Source organism: Astatotilapia calliptera, chromosome 15, assembly GCF_964374335.1.
Source record: "Astatotilapia calliptera chromosome 15, fAstCal68.1, whole genome shotgun sequence".
Taxonomy (NCBI): domain Eukaryota; kingdom Metazoa; phylum Chordata; class Actinopteri; order Cichliformes; family Cichlidae; genus Astatotilapia; species Astatotilapia calliptera.
The window spans coordinates 12466784-12488493 of NC_137436.1; the positions used below are offsets into that span (position 1 = coordinate 12466784).

Here is a 21710-nt window from a genome sequence, read left to right on the forward strand (position 1 = left end):
GAGAGGGGGCGACCTTGGCACAGACCTCTCATTTGTCTTTCATCCCAGCTTTTTTGGGGGTGACTGGGTGGGGGGATATTGCTCACAGCAAATTCCTAAAAACTCCTATTGATCATTGTTGCTCCCATAGATACATTTCAGTTTACCAGTCATGAGGCTCCAAATTATACCAGGAGTGGGGTTTGAACCCACGAGAGCATGCGCTCATTGGAGCTTAAGTCCAACGACTTAACCACTCGGCCATCCTGATGCATATATAGTGTGCATGCGTGTTCCTTTAGGAAACAGGAAGATTGCTAGGAGAAAGAAACGGATTAATCTTGTTTGTTAGGATCATAGCCATAAATGGAGGACTCTTATAAAGTCCATGGATTTTCATTCACACATATTACATGAGGTATCTACTCTTTACACACTAAGGATCCACACTACCAGGGCTACGGCACACAGCTGTTTTATAAATCATCAAAACCAATACTATCCTAAGATTTATTATATACAAAAATGATCTGTTCCCAAATGTTTTCATGTAATCCTGAAAACAGAAAAACAATCTTCTGCACTATTAACCATCCACAAATGGAAACAACAGACAATACAGGTGATTTTAGCTAAAAAGCCAAGAAAAAATTGTGTGGGTTTTTTTTTTTTTCAAACGATGTAATTTACAGCCACAGAGGACAGAAAGCTGCAGTATGTAGAGAAAGAGAAGAGTTAAACCTATAATCAACATGAGTCCTTGTAGATGGCAGCCTCCGGTTTTTAAAGACTTCTATTGGTCTCTAGTGGACAACAGAGGTAACTGCAGGATTGGAGCCAGAATAGTGTAACTGCAGTTCAAAACGACATATTTTTTTGATTTCCCATAGAAAGTGTGTGTCCAGCCACGTGTCAGTCCAAGTGGCAGGATTTAGTAATTCTGGTAATAGTTAAATGTAAGTCATTCACAAATATTAAGTCGCAACATTTCAGTCTGACTAACCTTGGAAGATTACACGAAGACAATGTCCAGATATGCAGACGCACACATATATCTAGCGTATAAGAAATTTCTTTGCACAAACTGTTGAGTCAAATGACATTTGTTTTTCACAGCTTCAGGGGGTGCACCGTTCCTAGAAATACTGCAATACCAGGTCGATGCGTGGAGTGGACGGAGCAAGCCCCTATTCCATCTCCCTGCTCCAAAAATCAATTTAATATATGGTCCCCGGGTAGGGGACGTATCAGATATTAAACTGATAAGAACAGATTTTTTTTTTCCTTCTTTTTATTTTCTTTCCACAACAATTCCAACTTTTTACCTTTTCCTTTAAGATGATAAGGTTACATTCACTTTTCTCCCAACATTCGTTCATAACAAAAAAAAAAAAAAAAAAAAAAAAATCTTATTTTCATCTTTCCCCATACAAAGTAACATTTTCAAATAACTTATCATATTACTCCTTATCTCCCCCTCCCCACTTTACCCCTTACCCTTTATCTACCACCTCCTTTTGGGTACTTTCAAAAAATAATCTTTCCATCTATCCTTAATCGTATCGATTCCCCATTTTTGTAGTTCGTACCAATATATCCCTTCAAATTCCTTCTCTATAGCCTTAATCGTCCCAATTTCCCCCCATTTAAATCCCCCCGTTATGCAGCCCTGTCTTGCCTTCCATAATTTAAGCTTAATAATTGACAACAACATACAACGTATTTTATGTCTCTCATTTGTTTTGCCCTTAGCCCTAAAAAAAGTGATTTCTTCATACGTCACCATCCCCAACCCTTTGTACTTCCCCTTTACCCCTTCCCATACCTTTTTAGCGTATTCACATCCCCATAGTACATGTTCAATTGTTTCTTCTTCTACACAATTTTCCCTTGGACACTTTTTTTGTTTCCCCAAATTATGTGCATGCATTGTGACCCTCACTGGTAGCCTTTTATGTAAGTGCATCTGGTTAAAGTCCTTTAAAACATTTTTGAAACTCTTGTCCTGTGCAAGTTCCCACACTTCCGGGCTCACCGTTACCTGATTGTGATTAGCTTTCCATACCAGTTTTTTGTATAAAAGTTTATGATTTAATACTGTATCCACCTCTTTACATTCCGAATGTTTCTTCCCCCATCTAACCATCCTCTGCAAATATTCTGGTCTAGACTCTGCTTTGGGACCTTTATTTTCCCACCCAATCAAAAACCGGTATGGTATCGCTAACCAAAACCATAACAATATTTGGCATTTATGCATATAAGTCTTTTTCAATAATGTACAAACATTTGCATAAAATATTGTATCCAACTTTAAAGGAACGTTCGGTACCCCTTTCCCACCATCTGCAATTTCTTGATACATGTGTACTCTTTTTACATACTCATAACCCCCCCCATATGAATTTGAATATCCCCCTCGTTATTTGTACTCTATAAATCTGAGGCATCGGAAACACATAGGCCAAATGTAATAGTTTCGGCACTACCTCGCTCTTTATGACCAAAACTTTCCCCGATATTGTAAGTTTTCTTGCTTTCCATAGGCCTAATTTTTTATCCACCGCATTCATCTTCTCTTTCCAATTACAAAAAGCATCACCTTCCTTATTTCCAAATGAAATTCCTAAAATGTCCATAGGACCTTCACACAAAGTGAATTCACAAATGTTGTCTTTTCTACCCTCCCATATCCCCAAATATTTGTACTTTGTTTTCTCTTTATTTATTTTCGATCCCGTCGCTTTTTCGTAAGCTTTTAAAATTTCTATCACTTCCCTTAAGCTGTCATCATCTGCCAGATATAATATCGTATCGTCTGCATATTGCGATATTTTTAAGCTTTCCCCCCGTGGCATCATTATCCCTTTCACTATTTGGCTCTCCCTTATTGCACAGGCCAAAGGTTCGACATAAAGCACGTAAAGTACGACAGATAATGGACACCCTTGTCTCAAACCTCTTGTTTGGTACACTTTTTCTGTAAGGAAACCATTTAATTTAATTTTTGAGTTTATGCCCTTGTATAAAATTTTTACCCTTTTTATAAAAGCCTCTCCTAACCCCATTTCCTCCATTACCCTCCACAAAAAATCATGATCTACCCTATCGAACGCCTTTTGCTGATCCAAACTAACACAAATTGCTGCTATATTTCTATCTCTTACATATGTAAGTATATCCCTATGTAATTGTACGTTCCAAGTAATTTGCCTCCCCTGGACCCCACACGTTTGATCCTTCTCCACTATGTGTGGCATTACTCCTACGAGTCTATTTGCGAGTATCTTGCTCAAAATCTTGTAGTCCACACATAACATGGTTAGAGGTCTATAATTATCGAGTTGATGTGGATTACCTTTCTTAAATAATATAGAAACCACGCCCAGCTTCATACTCTCTGTCATCACCTCTCCCTCCATGATTTCCTTAAAAACCCCCAACAAATGTATCCCCACCACTCCCCAGAACGTCTCATAAAATTCCTTTGTTAGACCATCTATTCCCGGCACTTTATTTGCCTTCATTCCCTTTATCACGTTATATGCCTCATCTATTGTCACTTCTCCTTCTAGCCTATCCCTTTCTTCTCCCGTTAATCTCTTCTTTATTTTCTTTAAAAAGAAATCCCCCTTCTCTCCCTCTAGTTTTTCTTTCCTGAACAAATCCTCATAATATTCTTTCACCACTTTTAACATATTTTCCCTCCCCTCGATCATTTTCCCATCCTTCTCTAATTTCGTTATAACCCCTCTTTTATCCCTACTTTTCATTTTTTTTAAAAAGAAAGCTGAACATTTCTCATTTTCCTCGTACTCCTCCTGCTTTATTTTATATATTTCAGCCCTTGCCTTCCTCTCAAGTAATTCTTCTTGCTTCAATTTTAAATTTTCTATTTTCTCGTCCATATTTTTATTTTTTCCCTCGTTTTGTTTTACATAAGTATGTTCTATCTCTTTCTGTAGCGTACAAAATTCTTCTTTTCTTGATTTTGACCTCTCCGTACAGTAATCCACTGTGAATTTTTTAATTTTATTTTTTACATCCTCCCACCAATCTAATTTCTTCATATATAGATTTTTCATCTCTGCCCATAACGGGAAGAGCTCTAAGAATTTTTCCCTATAATCTTTTTCCGTAAGTACTTCATTATTTAATTTCCAATATCCCTTTCCAAATTCCGTTCCTTCTATCTCCAATTCCGCCTCTACAGCTTGATGATCCGTGAACAGTGCCGGTATTATTTTCCCTCGCTTTATTTTACACTTTTTGTCTACCAATATATAATCCAATCTACTTTTCACCCCTCTTGTATTCTTCCATGTATACTCTACTCGTTTCCCCTGTAATTTGGCCATTACATCTATCAAACCATATTTTTTTATGAATGTCTTAAAGGGGAGGGAAGATTTTTCCTTCTCCAAAGAACAATTAAAGTCCCCTCCCACTATAATATTCTTTCTTGTCATGAAACAGGTATCCATTTTTAAAAAAAGTTCTCTTCTCAACTTTGGATCCACCTGTGCATACACATTTATTATCCGACTTTGCATCCCGCTTTTTTCCACATCTACGACCATCACCCTTCCCTGTATTATCGTATAACTTTCCTTTATCTGTATACTTTTATTTCCACATAACACTCCAACCCCTGTCCCATGTACCCCCCCTATACTCCACGCCGATTCTCCTCCTCTCCATTCCTCCGTAAAAACAGCAACATCCCCTTCATCCTTTAAATGTACTTCTTGCAATAAACAAACATCAAAATTATAAAATAATAAAAATTCATAAACCATTTGTCTCTTTCGGGCATTTTTAAGCCCCCTTACGTTTAACGTAATTATTCGGATTTTCCCCATATCCCAACAACAAAAAGGAAATACAAAAACAAAACCATGGGGACATATTTAAACTTAAGATCCGGAGACAACAACAAAAAAAAAAATAAAATAAAAATACCAACTTTAACTGTCCATATTAACATGTGCCAATAAGTTTTTTATAAAGGAATCTTCTGACTTTTCTTCACTTTCGGCCTCCTCTTCTATGTCCCCATCGCTTGTTAAGTCACTTGTAGGAGTATGCATACATTCAGTCTGTGTTCCTCTCAGGACGTACCCCTCCTCATTCCCCACCTCCTCAGTCCGCTCCTCTCTGCCCTCCTTACCTTTCATCTTAGTCTCTTCTGAGGAAGCGCCCGAACTCACCTTCCTCCGTCTCTTGGCAGTTTTTCTCCGTGGCTTAGCTACCACTTCCCATATCTGACCGTCCTCACCTTGCTTCTCGGCATCCTGTTCACAAATCGTTTCTCCTTTCTCCTTTCTCTGTTCCACTCCATCTTCCATACTCCCAGCTTTCTCCTCATTAGTCTGATTTTCGACAGCTGGTGGCACCTCCTGTGCTTTTTCTCCAGTATCAGTTTCTATGTCCGCTTCTCTGTGATGTTCAACCTCGATTCCAACCTTTGCCGCCTCCGAATATGACCTAGGCTTAGTACAGTCTCTTGCCATATGCGCATCCGAGTCACATAAATGACACCTTCTAGGCTCCTTGCAGTCTCTTGTTATGTGGCCAATTTTTCCACAACTCCTGCACCTCATTTGTTCACACTTGTCTGCATTATGCCCAGTGCTACCACATTTCCTGCATGCTTGAGGCTGCCCTGCATAAACCAGGAAGCCTCTATCCGCTCCAATAGAGAACACCGCGGGCGGGTGACAATACCCGTCCTCGGTGGCCGCATCCACTTTAAGTTTGACACGAAATTGTCTTTTTCCGGTCCATAGGCCCAAACCGTCCTTTATTTTCCGTACTCCTGGGAGTACAGTAACGTATCTTCCCAGGAAATACTTAATAGTCTCTTCAGTAACCCAAGGATTGTACATGTGTACAGTTAAGATCCTATAATCATTCCTATACAATGGAGTTACCGTATATTTCCTCAGTTCTTCATCTTCTTCTCCGATGCACCTCCTTCTTACTTCCTCCGCATACTGTCCCGTGCAAAAGGTCACGTCGTAGTGTTTACTCGCCGTGCTCTGCTGAAGACAGTAGATCTCCTCCGGCTGTATCTTTAAAGCTTCATAGAGGATCCTTCGTCCAAAGTTGATTCTGTCGTGGAAGTCTTCTTCTTTCTCCATAAGTTCAAATCTCAAAGTATTTCTTGTACCATGCGTCCATGCATTCCTCTCATGAAAATTGGCCGACGCCGCCGCCATCCTTCATTGCTTCTCGCCTACTGATAAGAACAGATTTTTTTTTTCCTTTTTTTTATTTTCTTTCCACAATCATTCAAAAACATTTTACCATTTCCTTTACAATGACAAGTTTACATTTCCATTTTTCCCCACATTCGTTCATGACAAACTGATTAACATTTTCATATGACATTTTCATTGACGTATAGCTTATCATTACTCCTTTTCCCTTCCTCCTTTCATTACACTTTACCTACCACCACCTTTTGGGTACCTTCAGAGCAAAAAAAGGAGAGAAATCTTTCCATCTGTCCTTAATTGTGTCTATTCCCCATTTTTGTAGTTCATGCCAATATATCTTTTCAAATTCCCTTTCTATAGCCTTGATCGTCCCAATTTCCCCCTCTTTGTATCCCCCCATTATACAACTCTGTCTTGCCCTCCACAACTTAAGTTTAACAATTGATAACAACATGCAACGTATTTTATATCTCTCTTTTTCTGTACCTTTAGTCCCAAAGAAGGTGATCTCTTCATAAGTCACCGTCCCCAAACCTTTATACTTCCCCTTTACCCCTTCCCATACCTTTTTTGCGTATTCGCATCCCCATAGTACATGTTCAATTGTTTCTTCTTTTACACAATTGTCCCTCGGACACTTTTTCTGTTTTCCCAAATTATGTGCGTACATAGTAACCCTCACGGGTAGCCTTTTATGTAAATGCATCCAATTAAAATCCTTTATGACATTTTTAAAGCTCTTATCCTGTGTGAGTTTCCACACTTCTGGACTCACCGGTACCTGATTTTGGTTGGCTTTCCGTACCATTTTCTTGTATAGAAGTTTATGGTTTAATACTGTATCCACCTCTTTGCATTCCGGATGTTTCTTTCCCCATCCCACCATCCTCTGAAAATATTTTGGTCTAAACTCCGCCTTAGGTCCCTTATTTTCCCACCCTATCAAAAAACGGTATGGTATCGCCAACCAAAACCATAGCAATATTTGACATTTATGCACATAAGTCTGTTTCAATAATGTACACACATTTGTATAAAACATTGTATCTAACTTCAACGGGACATTTGGTACCCCCTTCCCACCATCTTCTATTTCTTGATACATTTGTAGTCTTTTTACATACTCGTAACCCCCCCATATGAATTTAAATATCCCCCTCATTATTTGTGCTCTATATATCTGATAAGAACAGATTTTTTTTTTTTCTTTTTTTTTTTTACTTACAACACCATCTTACATTTCCATTTGCTCAACATTCCATTGAATACTTTTCATATTTCACAAAAACATCTTTTACATCATTCATAATAATCCTTCCACCTGTCCTTAATCGTGTCTATTCCCCATCTTTGTAATTCATGCCGATATATCCCCTCAAATTCCCTCTCTATATCCTTTATTGTTCCCATCTCTTTCCATTCATACCCCCCCCCTTATACACCCCTGTCTTGCCCTCCATATCTTAAGTTTTGTAATTGATAACAACATACAACGTATTTTATTTTCCTCCTTCTTTTTATCCTTAGGCCTAAGATAAGTTATTTCCTCATATGTCAAAGCCTCTAGTCCCTTATACCTCCTCTTCATTCCAGCCCATACCTTTTTTGCATATTTGCACCCCCATAGGACGTGTTCAATCGTTTCTTCCTCTGTGCAATTATCCCTCGGACATTCTTTTAACTTCCCCAAATTATGTGCATACATCGTAGTCCTTACAGGTAATTTCCTATGTAGGTGCATCCAATTAAAATCTTTCAAAACATTCTTATAACTCTTATCCTGTGCGTATTCCCAAACTTCCGAACTCACTATCCCCTGGTTGTAGTTAGCATTCCTCGCCAGTTTTTTATACAGAAGTTTATGATTTTGTATTGTATCCACCTCCCTGCACTCTATATGTCTCTTTCCCCACTTAACCATCCTCTGAAAGTATTCTGGTCTTGTCTCTGCCTTCGGCCCCTGATTTTCCCACCCAATTAAAAACCGGTATGGAATAGCTAACCAGAACCATAACAATATCTGACATTTATGAATATATGGCTTCTTTAACAGCGTACACACATTTGCATAAAAAATCGTATCTAACTTTAACGGAATGTTCGGTACCCCTTTTCCCCCATCGGCAACCTCCTGATACATTTGTACTCTCTTTACGTACTCGTAACCTCCCCATATAAAGTTAAATATTCCCCTCATTATTTGTGCTCTAAATACTTGTGGCATCGGGAACACATAGCCTAGATACAATAATTTCGGCACCACCTCACTCTTTATCACTAACACCTTCCCAGTAATTGTAAGCTTCCTCATTTTCCATAGTCGTAATTTCCTTTCCACCTCTGCCATCTTCCCCTTCCAGTTCCAAATAGCATCGCCCTCCTTATTCCCAAAAGAAATTCCTAGAATGTCCATAGGACCTTCACACAAAGTATAATCACAAATATTTTCCCTTCTACCTTCCCACGTCCCCAAGTACTTATATTTTGTCTTTTCCTTATTTATTTTGGATCCTGTAACTTCTTCATATATTTTTAATATTTCCACAACTTCTCTTAAACTGTCGTCGTCCGCTAAATATAGTATAGTATCATCCGCATATTGAGATATTTTCAAACATTCCCCCCCCGGCATCATTATCCCCCTCACTCTTTTATTCTCCCGAATTGCACAAGCCAATGGTTCAACATATAATACATAGAGTACCACCGATAACGGGCACCCTTGTCTCAACCCCCTCGCTTGATGAACTTTTTCCGTGAGGAACCCGTTCAATTTGATTTTTGAATATATCTCTTTATAAAGGATCCTCACCCACCTTATAAATTGTTTTCCCAAGCCCATCTTAGTCATTACCTCCCACAAAATTTCGTAATCTAGCCTATCAAATGCCTTTTGTTGGTCTAAACTTACACAGATTGCCGCCATTTTTCTATCCTTTACATATGCAAGTATGTCTCTATGTAATTGTATATTCCATGAAATTCGTCTCCCCTTCACCCCACACGTTTGATCACTTCCCACTATATCCGACATTACCCCTACCAATCTATTTGCAATTATCTTACTTAAAATCTTATAATCTACACATAACATAGTGAGAGGTCTATAATTATCAAGTAAATGAGGATTCCCTTTCTTAAATAATAACGAAATCACACCCGTCCTCATACTCTCCGCCATCTCTTCCCCCTCTAATATTTCTTTAAAGACCTCCAACAAATGTAACCCTATCACTCCCCAAAATACCTCATAAAATTCTTTCGTTAATCCATCTATTCCTGGTACCCTATTTACCTTCATTCCCTTTACCACCTTATATGCCTCTTCCATCGTTATTTCCCTTTCCAGAAACTCCCTATCTTCCTCTACTAATCTCCTCTTTAATGACCCCAAAAGAACATCTCTTTTTTCTGTCCCTACTTTTTCTTTTCTAAATAAATCCTCGTAATATTCTTTTACTACCCCCAACATGCTTTCCCTCCCTATAATCTCCTTCCCATCCTTTTCCAATTTCTCTATAACCCCCCTTTTATCCCTACTTTTCATCTTTTTAAAAAAATATGCGGAACACCTTTCATCTTCCTCATACTCTTTCTGTTTTAATTTATATGTTTCTGCTCTTGCCTTCCTCTCTAATAACTCTTCTTGCTAAGAACAGATTTTTTTTCTTTTGGAAAAATTTTTATTGATACTCAGACATATAACAACATCATCATCATCTCATTTTTTTCATAAGCCCACCCCATTTAAAAGGATTACTTCTTTATTATCTCCCATCCCCTTTTAAAATACAACAGGAAAACAAATATTTAAATGTTTTTTCCTTTTTTTTTTTTTTTTTTCCATAGAGAATTTAAATTATTTAAAAAAAACCATCCCATCCCTTCACAAGCTTCCGGTGCTCAGAGGGGACTCTCCCCAACTTGCTCCTTCCACACCGACCTCTCCCGGAGAGCCAGGCTGTTGCTGCTTAGACCTTTCTATGTGCGAACCCGGCTCCTCCATCCGAATGGGCACAGAGGCGATTCTTCTTTGCGGCTGCTCTCTCAACTTAGTATTTCTGGCACAGATCTCTTTTACTGTTGCTGTTGCCATTCGGAGAGCAGCCACGGGGGGGATCTGCGTGTGCTTGCTCACCAACAAGTTTCTGGAGGTCCAAATGGCGTCTTTTATAGCAGCAAGGGCGAGCCACTGCTTTTCAAAGCCTTTTCTTTGCGTTTTCACTCCTTGGCTCACCCCATAGAGGATTAGGTTTGCTGTCAGGACCTCCCTTGCTGGTAAGTACGGGAAATTTAAGGAGCCGGCCATGTCCCACAGGTCTATAGCAGCACTGCACTCCCAGAGTAGGTGCCTCACCGTCTCAGGCGCGCCACAACCCGGTCGGGGACACATTTCTGTTGTCGACATTCCTCTGGAGTGCATGACAGCCCTGACTGGGAGAATCTCATGAGCCACCATCCAGGACACATCCTGGAGCCTGTTAGAAAGGACGGGATGGTTTGTCAGACGCCACACTTCTATGGCCTCTCCAATAGGGAGGCCTCTGACTGGGACCACCTCTCCCCTCTCCTGCACAACTGAAATGAGAGAATGATGTTTTGTTAAAATGTCCAAACTCTGATCTTCCAATTTAAAGGAGGTTAAAAAGGATTTCAGCTCTACATAGGCTTCAGGAACATCAAAGGAGACGGGGACTCTAAGATCTACTGGCAGGATTTTCTTTTGTCTTAGGTAGCTACCTAACCAAAATCTAACCCATGCCTGTGTCAGAGGATTACTATTAGGACTCGTAGCCTGTCTCATATGGCTACTTGTATAGAGGCTTCCCATGAATAAATACAGATCTGGGACTCCTTTGCCACCATCTTCCTTTAATTTCTTCATTATCCCTCTTTTAAGTCTCTCCCATTTGGAGTCCCATAGAAAGTAAAAGATGGCTCGTTCTAGTTTTAACAATACGTCCTTTGGTGGCAAAAAGACTGCGCTGACTAAAAGAAGCAAGGGTAAAATCACTGCCTTAATTACTAAAACCTTCCCTCCAAGAGTCAGCTTTCTCAGTCTCCATAGGCCTAATCGTTGATTCACTTTTCCTATCATTCCCGGCCAATTTGCCTTTCCTCCACCATCCTTATCAAATCTAACCCCTAAAATTTTTTGGTTGGTTTGTGTCACATTTATTCCAAGTCCAGTCAATTCTATAGTCTCCCATGGCCCGTAGAATTGTACCTGAGTCTTGCCCCTGTTGAGTCTAGAGGCCGAAGCCCTTCCGAACCAGTCCGTAACTTCAAAAGTCCTTCTCATCGAGGATATGTCTGTACACAGGATGCTAATATCATCCATGTACAGTACACACTTTGCCACCTGCCCCCCACTCCCAGGTATGTTCATCCCGTTTATACTCTTATCTTTCCTCAAAATTTGTGCCAGGGGTTCAATACAAATAACATATAAAAGAGCGGACAGGGGACATCCCTGTCGTAAACCACAGTTCACCTGAACTGCATTCGTCAGGGTCCCATTCATGACAAATCTGCTCTTTATATCTGTGTACAACAACTTTACCCAGGATATAAGCCTTTCTGGGAAACCCATCTTCTGCAAAACTTTAAAAAGGTACCGGTGAGATATTCTATCGAAGGCTTTTCAAAGTCTAAATTCAAAACAATCAGTCGCTTGTTTCTCTTTCGAGCAAAACAAATCGTGTCTCTAATCAACACCAGACTATCCGTGATCTTCCTGCCCTTTACAGTACATGCTTGGTCTTGGTGGATTATCTGGTCCAAAACCGGTCTTGTCCTTTCTGCTAGAAGCTTGCTGAATAATTTACAGTCACAGTTTAAAAGCGTAATCGGTCTCCAATTTTCCAAGAGAGTTTTATCCTTCCCTTTATGAATGAGTGTGACTAAACCCATTCTAAAACTTTCAGGCAGCTTATCTAATTCACTAAAATCTGTAAAAATTGAAAGTAAATCAGTAGCTAAAATATCCCAAAATGTCAGATAAAACTCAATCGGCAGGCCATCTAAACCAGGGGATTTTCCAGTTTTAAAACTCTTAAGACACTGACCTAACTCGGCTGTAGTAAAAGGTTGACTTAACATATCACTAGACTCAACAATCTTATCAATATATTCCAGGGTTTGCTCAATGACTCTTTCCTCCACATTTTTCTCCCCATACAGGTTTTCATAATAATCTTCAATCACTTTTATTATACCTTCAGTACTCACTACTTTTTCTCCAGCTCTGTTTCTTAGCTGAGAGACAGAGCCAGGTTTGTTCATAATTTTTTTGAAAAAGTATCTCGTACATTTTTCTCCCTCCTCTCTCGCTCTCTCTCTACTCCTTAGTATGACTCCCATACTTTTATCATTTGCTATTTTCTGCATTTCTTTTTTAACCTCTCTAATTTCTTCGTAGAAGTGTAAACCCCACCTATTTAAGAGATGGTACCTCTGTAACCTTTTCTGTAGTCCTCTCATACACCTGTCTTTTGCGGCCTTCTTTCTCTTTCCTGCTTGTTTAAAAAAGGACCGAGTCCTACACTTCACCATTTCCCACCATGAGACACGTGTTGCATAGAAATCCTGGAGAGTCTGCCATTCAGTATACCTCTCCTTATACTGTCTGAGCAGATCCTGATCCTCCAGTAGGGAGCAGTTTAACCTCCACACTCCCCTCCCCATTGTTATATCTAGTTCAAGGGAAATTTTAACAGTTAACATCAGATGGTCAGAAAAAAAGACTGGCATCAAAGTGGCCTCTACTGGTGAAAAGTCTCTAACAAAGATATAATCAATTCTAGAGGCCCTGTCACCGTTTCCACTATACCAAGTAAAACCCTCCTCCATTGGATGAACCGTTGGAAAACAATCTATCAATTTAAAGTCTCTGACTAAACCTTGTAGTAAAAGTGACGTCTTATCAATCTTCACATCTTGTGTGGCTCTTTTTCTATCTTTCCTGTTTAAAATACAGTTAAAATCCCCTCCAAACACTAAAGGCGCTTTTCCCAACAAGTGGGGTTGCAAAGCCTCTAAAAGATCATATCTTTCGTGTTTGTCATTTGGGCCATAAATGTTCAAGAGCTTAAATTCCTTTTCCATATAAATAAGGTTAACAACAAGTGCTCTTCCATCACTTACTACAGTACTTCCCTTCACCGACACCAGAGGGTTTTTCACCAATATGGCTACTCCATCATTTTTATTTTCATTTGATCCACTCCAGATGGACATTTGTGGCCACATATCCTGCCACTGACCATATGCTTTTAGGAAAGGTATAGCACATTCCTGTATTAAAATAACATCTGATGTTACACTATTCAAGAAGGATAGAACACTTTGGGCTCTTACTTTAGACCTAACACTCCTGACATTTATGGATGAGAAGGTCAGAGCCATGAAGATTAATACAGAACACAAGCTAGTCATTATGAAACTAAGGAAAGATTGTTCTCTTCAAAGGCTCAAGCCAAACTTTGGGGGGGCATACCATCAATTTATTTCTTGTGAGTGTAACTCTTCCTTCACCTCTCCGGGTTCCGAAGGGGGGACCGCCACTCTATTCCCTTTTCGTACTCTAGGTGACGGCCTTTGTCGCAGAGCTGCATTTACCATCCGCTCCTTTGGCGTTGACTGCAGAACTATGTTAAGGAAGGAAACCTCATTTGGTGAGTCAGAGGGGAAGACCCTGGAGTCCTCCCCTGAGGAACTCCCTGAAGGTGTTTCATGCCTCCCTCTCTTTCCTGAAACAATTGTCCCAGAAGACAGTTCTGCTGCAGTCCTCTTTGCCACCTGTGAATCAGGAAGGCCAGGGGGGACAGGGGGGGCAGGGGGGGGCTGCCCTTGAGCATTTTCACTTTCACCACTTACTCCTTTCTGAACTCCACTCTCCTCCTGCCCTCTCTCCCCCTCCTCTGAGGGTTCTGGTTGGGCAGGTCTTCCATGCTCCTCCCCTTTTCCCTCCTCCTCCTGTTCCTCCCCTCCGTCTTCAGGTGCTGGGAACTGATTTAAAATATCTGTCCCAGCTGCATCAATCAAGACATCCTCGTTTACCATTGCAATCAGGTTTCCCTCATTAATCTGGTTTCCTTTTTTAAGTTTATTTGCAAAGGACCGCGGACAGTCCCTAAAGAGGTGACCTTCCCCTCCACACAAGTTACACTTACGGTCATTTTTACAATCAGCATACGTATGCCCTTTCTCTTTACATTTCCCACAGATGATTTCCTCGCATGCCTCTATCAAATGCCCATGCTCCCCACACCTCCGGCAGAGCTTTGGTTGGCCCTGGTAATGGATATAGCCTCTATTATCTCCCAAAACTATCATGGACGGGAGATGTTTTAAACCCCGGAACCCTTGGGGATCTTCCCATTGCTGTATTGGTACTTTCCATACACAATTCCATATTCCATCCACATCTCTCACCTTCCTCGGCTGACCCTTCACCGTACAATATCTCCCCAACCACACACAAATGTCTTGGGCATTCACCGTTTCATTAAACATTTTAACTATTACTGTTTTCATAGTATTGTCTGTCAGTTTCTCCACATTGAAAATTTCAAATTGTGGTCTCAAATTTTCGAATCTTCTCCAAAACTCTTCCAACAATTCGCTTGAGCTGAAACTTACATCAAAACCCCTGTTAAAAGGGAGGGTCAAAATGCAATTCAAGTCATTTGGTGAAAATCCCAACACCTGTTGAATCAATTTCCTGGAGAAATCCAGCCTGGACATCTTTGGCACTTCTCCAACATTCTCAATTAAACTGAAGCGCACACAGTGGTGCCTCCGCATACTGGCATACCCAGCCATTGCGGAGGCACCAAAGGTTTAGAAAAAAAAACACCTGCTACAAACACACAACAGAAGATTAAAAAGGAAACGTTTTCAATACAAACAAATAATTTCTATAAAAAACCACGTACCTTTGCGCTGCAATAAATAACCAAGGTTTCACCGCCCAGACACCCAAAGGAGAGGATCGCAGTCCTAGCCTAAAACCAAGAATCAAGTGCGAAATGATAAGAACAGATTTTTTTTTTTTTTTTACTTCTTTTATTTTCTTTCCACAACAATTCAAAAAAAACTTTTTCCATTTCCATTACAAAGACATATTTACATTTCATTTCTTTCCCACATTCATTCATCGCAAACCAATCATTTTCATGTAACATATTCATATAACTTATTGCTTTTCATTGCTCCTTTTCCCTTTCTCCCTTCCTTACTCTCTACCTACCACCACTTTTTAGGTGCCTTCGCAGTAAAGAAAGAAGGGAAATCTTTCCATCTATCCTTGATCGTGTCTATTCCCCATTTTTGTAGTTCATGCCAGTATGTCTTTTCAAATTCCCTCTCTACAGCTTTAGTCGTACCTATTTCCCCCTCTTTATATCCTCCCATTATACAACTCTGTCTTGCCTTCCACAATTTCATTTTTACAATTGTTAACAACATACATCGTATTTTATATCTCTCTTTTTCTATGCTGTTAGCCCTGAAAAGGGTAATCTCTTCATAAGTCACCGTGCCCAAACCTTTATACTTCCCCTTTACCCTTTCCCATACCTTTTTTGCGTATTCGCATCCCCAAAGTACGTGTTCTATTGTTTCCTCTTCTACGCAGTTGTCCCTCGGACACTTTTTCTGTTTTCCCAAGTTATGTGCATACATGATGATCCTCACGGGTAACCTTTTGTGTAAATGCATCCAATTAAAATCCTTCAAAACATTTTTAAAGGTCTTATCCTGTGCACATTTCCACACTTCTGGACTCACCGGTACCTGGTTATAATTAGCTTTCCATACCATTTTCTTATATAAAAGTTTATGGTTTAGTACGGTATCCACCTCTTTACATTCAGCATGTTTCTTTCCCCATCCCAGCATCCTCTGAAAATATTTTGGTCTAGTTTCCGCCTTTGGTCCCTTATTTTCCCACCCTATCAAAAAACGGTATGGAATCGCTAACCAAAACCATAACAATATTTGACATTTATGGACATAGTTCTGTTTCAATAGCTTGCATACATTTGCATAAAACATTGTATCTAACTTCAAAGGGACATTTGGTACCCCTTTCCCACCATCTTCAATTTCTTGATACATTTGCGTTCTTTTGACATACTCATAACCCCCCCAAATAAATTTAAATATCGCTCTGGTTATTTGCGCTCTGTAGATCTGAGGCATCGGAAACACATAGGCCAGATGTAATAACTTCGGCACCACCTCACTCTTTATAATCAGAACCTTCCCCGTAATTGTTAATTTCCTTGCTTTCCAAAGGCCCAGCTTCTTTTCTACCGCACTTAACCTTTTTTTCCAATTGCTAAGCTCATCTCCTTCCTTATTTCCAAAGGTGATTCCTAAAATATTCATTGGGCCTTGGCACAAAGTAAAATCACAGATATTATCTCTTCTACCCTCCCATGTCCCCAAATATTTATACATCGACTTCTCTTTATTTATCTTTGATCCAGTCGCTTTTTCATAAATATCTAAAATTTCTATCGCACCCTTTAAACTATCATCATCTGCCAGATATAATACTGTATCGTCCGCATACTGCGATATCTTTAAAACTTCCCCCCGCGGCATCGGAATCCCTTTTACTCTCTGGCTTTCCCTTATTGCGCAAGCCAAAGGTTCAACATACAGTACATAAAGAACAACAGATAATGGACATCCTTGCCTCAAACCCTTTGTTTGATACACTTTTTCTGTAAGGAATCCATTTACTTTTATTTTCAGACTTATGCCGTTGTATAAATTTTTTACCCATTTTTTAAATTTCTCTCCCAAGCCCATATACTGCATTACCCTCCACAAAAAATCATAATCTACCCTATCAAAGGCCTTTTGTTGATCTAGGCTCACACATAGTGCTGGCAAATTTCTATCTCTAACGTATGTGAGTATGTCTCTGTGTAGTTGCACGTTCCAAGACATTTGCCTCCCCCTGACCCCACACGTCTGATCCTTCTCCACTATTTGCATCATTACTCCCGCGAGTCTATTTGCCAATATCCTACTCAGGATCTTATAATCCACACATAGCATAGTTAACGGTCTATAATTATCAAGTTGTTGTGGGTTACCTTTCTTGAATAGAATAGAAACCACACCCGTCTTCATACTCTCTGTCATCTCCTTTCCCTCCATGATTTCCTTAAAAACTCCCAACAAATGTATCCCCACCATTCCCCAAAAAGTTTCGTAAAATTCCTTTGTTAATCCATCTATCCCTGGCACTTTGTTTGCCTTCATTCCTTTTAATACTTTATATGCCTCCCCTATTGTAACTTCCCCTTCTAAACTGTCGCTTTCTTCTCCCGTTAATCTCTTTTTTATTTTCTTTAAGAAAAAATCCCCTTTTTCTCCCTCTAATTTTTCTTTTCTAAACAAGACCTCATAATACTCCTTCGCCGTTTTAAGCATATTTTCCTTCCCTTCTATCATTTTCCCATCCTTCTCTAATTTTATTATAACTCCCTTTTTTTCCTTACTTTTCATCTTTTTAAAGAAAAAGGCCGAACATTTCTCGTTCTCCTCATACTCCTCCTGCTTTATCTTATATGTTTCAGCCCTTGCCTTCCTTTCAAGTAGTTCTTCCTGCTTCAATCTTAAACTTTCCATTTTCTCGTCCATGTTTTTGTTGTTTCCTTTTTCATTTTGTAGTGTATAAGTATATTCTATTTCTTTTTGCAATATACGAAATTCCTCTTTCCTTACGCTGGACCTTTCCGTACAATAATCCACCGTGAACTTTTTTATTTTGTTTTTTACATCCTCCCACCAATCCAGTTTATTTATATATAAGCTTTCCATCTCCTCCCATAAAGGGAAGAGCTCTGCAAACCTTTCCTTATATTCTTTTTCCATAAGTACTTCGTTATTCAGTTTCCAGTATCCTTTTCCATAATCTATTCCTTCTATCTCCAAATCCACCACTATCATTTGATGATCTGTGAACAAAGCCGGTATTATTTTCCCTTGTTTTATTTTACACTTTTTCTCTATCAAGATGTAATCTAATCTACTTTCCATCCCTCTTGTGTTCTTCCATGTGTACCCCACTCTTTTCCCTTGTAGTGTGGCCATTACATCTATTAAACCGTATTTTTTTATAAAGGTCTTAAAAGGGAGCGAAGTTTTTATTTTCTCCAGTGAACAGTTGAAATCCCCTCCCACAAAAATATTTTTCCTTGTCATAAAACAAGTGTCCATTTTTGAAAGAAGTTCTCTTCTTAATTTGGGATCCACATATGCATACACATTTATTATACGGTTTTGTGTCCCACTTTTTTCCACATCTACAACCATAACCCTTCCCTGTATTAAAGTATAACTGTCCTTTATTCGTATACTTTTATTCCCACATAACACTCCTACCCCAGTCCCATGTACTCCCCCTATACTCCAGACCGATTCACCTCCTCTCCATTCCTTCGTAAAGAGGTCAACATCCCCCTCATCTTTTAAATGTACTTCCTGCAACAAGCAGACATCAAAATTATAATACAACAAAAATTCATAAACCATTTTTCTTTTCCGAGCATTCCTAAGTCCCCTTACATTTAATGTTATTATTCGAAAGTTTCCCATGTCTTAAAACATAAATCAAACAAAAAAAAAAGGGTCTCAAAAACAAAACCAAAACAAATCAAAACCATAGGAGTTTTATTTCAGTATCCCCATTTTTAACTCTTCATATTAACCTGCGCCAATAAGTTCTTAATAAAGGAATCTTCCGATTTTTCTTCGCTTTCAGCCTCTTCCCCCGTATCCCCATCACTAGTGAAGTCACTTAAGGGGGTATGCATGCATTCAGTCTGTGTACCCCTCAAAACATGTCCCTCCGTATTTTCCACCTGCTCGATCCGTTCCTCCCTATCCTCTTTATTTTTCGTTTTTGTCTCTTCTGAAGAAGCACCTGAGCTCACCTTTCTCCGCCTCTTTGCTGATTTTCTCCGCGGCTTCGCTACTACTGCCCACACCTGTCCGTCCTCTGCTTGTTTCTCTCTCTCGGCGTCCGATTCACGTAATGTTCCTTCCTCCTTTTTCCTCTGCTCTACTCCGCCTTCCTTGCTCCCAGCTCTCTCCTCGTTAAGGTGATCTTCGGCAGCCGTTGACGCCTCCTGTGTTCTTTTTCCGATATCAGCTTCTGCATCCGATTTTCTGTAATGTTCATTTCCTGCCGCTTCAGAATATGACCTTGGCCTAGTACAATCTCTTGCCATATGGGTCTCTGAATCGCACAAATGACATTTTCTAGGTTCCTTACAGTCTTTAGTTATGTGGCCTATCTTCCCGCAACTCCTGCACCTCATTTGTTCACACCTGTCCGCATTATGTCCGGTACTGCCACATTTTCTGCACGCTTGGGGCTGCCCAGCATACACTAGGAAACCCCTATCTGCTCCTATGGAGAATACCGCGGGTGGATGGCAATATCCGTCCTCGGTAGACGTATCCACATTTAATTTGACTCGGAATTGTCTTTTTCCGGTCCATAGTCCTAAGCCATCCTTTATTTTGCGCACTCCTGGTAGTACTGTGACGTACCTTCCTAAGAAGTACTTAATTGTCTCTTCCGAAACCCAAGGGTTATACATATGGATCGTTAAAATCCTATAATCATTTCTGTACAAAGGAGTTACCGTATATTTCTTTAGTTCTTCGTTTTCTTCTCCGTGAAATCTCCTTCTCACCTCCTCCGCACATTCTCCCGTGCAAAGGGTTACATCATAATGTTTACTTGCCGTACTCTGCTGGAGGCAGTAGATTTCCTCAGGCTTTATCTTTAAAGCCTCGTAAAGGATCCTTCGTCCGAAGTTAATTCTGTCATGAATCTCGTCCTCTTTCTCCATCAACTCGAATCTCAAAGTATTTCTTGTACCTTGCATCCATGTATTTCTCTCATGAAAATTGGCCGACGCCGCCGCCATCCTGCATTGCTTCTCGCTTTGTAACTGATAAGAACAGATACTACACTTGATCTTAGCCAAAAGGCCGAGAAGCGATACCCACATATCGCACGACAGAAACGACTCATTCTGCTTACTGCAACTCTAACTCATGGTTACAATGAAGAACACAGTCGCCTTCTAACAAATGGTAGAGGACAGGTCGATGTTTTACTGACGTTTTACCTCCGAAACATCACAATATAACTATGGTCGGCATGTTTCAGTTTTTAAACGGCGCCACATATATGACGACACTTTAGTTTCTGAAACGCCGGTCAGCGCATGCCGGTTAATGAGATTCAAAATCACGTGGTCGCCTGCAGTCCAATCAGCGGTCGTTGAGACGGAGCGTCTTCAATTCATTTTTATAACTTTCTTGGCGTTATAATTGTTTTCATAATATGATAATTACATACTGTTAAATTTTTAATGTTTCTCCTCCCGGTAACTGTATTCCTGTTATGTCTGGGCTTTCCCTAATTGCACAAGCCAACGGTTCTACATATAACATGTACAGTAAGACTGAGAGGGGGCGACCTTGGCACAGACCTCTGTTTTGTCTTTCTTGTCTTACATCCCAGCTTTTTTGGGGGTGACTGGGTGGGGGGATATTGCTCACAGTAAATTCCTAAAAACTCCTATTGATCATTGTTGCTCCCATAGATACATTTCAGTTTACCAGTCATGAGGCTCCAAATTATACCAGGAGTGGGGTTTGAACCCACGAGAGCATGCGCTCATTGGAGCTTAAGTCCAACGACTTAACCACTCGGCCATCCTGATGCATATATATTGTGCATGCGTGTTCCTTTAGGAAACAGGAAGATTGCTAGGAGAAAGAAACGGATTAATCTTGTTTGTTAGGATCATAGCCATAAATGGAGGACTCTTATAAAGTCCATGGATTTTCATTCACACATATTACATGAGGTATCTACTCTTTACACACTAAGGATCCACACTACCAGGGCTACGGCACACAGCTGTTTTATAAATCATCAAAACCAATACTATCCTAAGATTTATTATATACAAAAATGATCTGTTCCCAAATGTTTTCATGTAATCCTGAAAACAGAAAAACAATCTTCTGCACTATTAACCATCCACAAATGGAAACAACAGACAATACAGGTGATTTTAGCTAAAAAGCCAAGAAAAAATTGTGTGGTTTATTTTTTTTCAAACGATGTAATTTACAGCCACAGAGGACAGAAAGCTGCAGTATGTAGAGAAAGAGAAGAGTTAAACCTATAATCAACATGAGTCCTTGTAGATGGCAGCCTCCGGTTTTTAAAGACTTCTATTGGTCTCTAGTGGACAACAGAGGTAACTGCAGGATTGGAGCCAGAATAGTGTAACTGCAGTTGAAAACGACATATTTTTTTGATTTCCCATAGAAAGTGTGTGTCCAGCCACGTGTCAGTCCAAGTGGCAGGATTTAGTAATTCTGGTAATAGTTAAATGTAAGTCATTCACAAATATTAAGTCGCAAGATTTCAGTCTGACTAACCTTGGAAGATTA

General features: G+C 39.8%; 3 non-coding genes and 1 pseudogene across 3 annotated transcripts; all 4 read right to left on the bottom strand.

The window, feature by feature from the left end:
- Positions 1 to 167: 167 nt before the first annotated feature.
- trnal-uaa (transfer RNA leucine (anticodon UAA)) lies at positions 168 to 250 on the bottom strand. Its single transcript has one exon. It is a non-coding gene; the product is annotated as a tRNA-Leu (tRNA).
- An 849-nt stretch (positions 251 to 1099) lies between these two features.
- LOC113007186 (U2 spliceosomal RNA) lies at positions 1100 to 1291 on the bottom strand. Its single transcript, XR_013902085.1, has one exon. It is a non-coding gene; the product is annotated as a U2 spliceosomal RNA (small nuclear RNA).
- Positions 1292 to 20139: 18848 nt separating this feature from the next.
- On the bottom strand, positions 20140 to 20240 carry LOC145420795 (U2 spliceosomal RNA; annotated as a pseudogene).
- Positions 20241 to 20885: 645 nt separating this feature from the next.
- trnal-uaa (transfer RNA leucine (anticodon UAA)) lies at positions 20886 to 20968 on the bottom strand. Its single transcript has one exon. It is a non-coding gene; the product is annotated as a tRNA-Leu (tRNA).
- Positions 20969 to 21710: the final 742 nt, after the last annotated feature.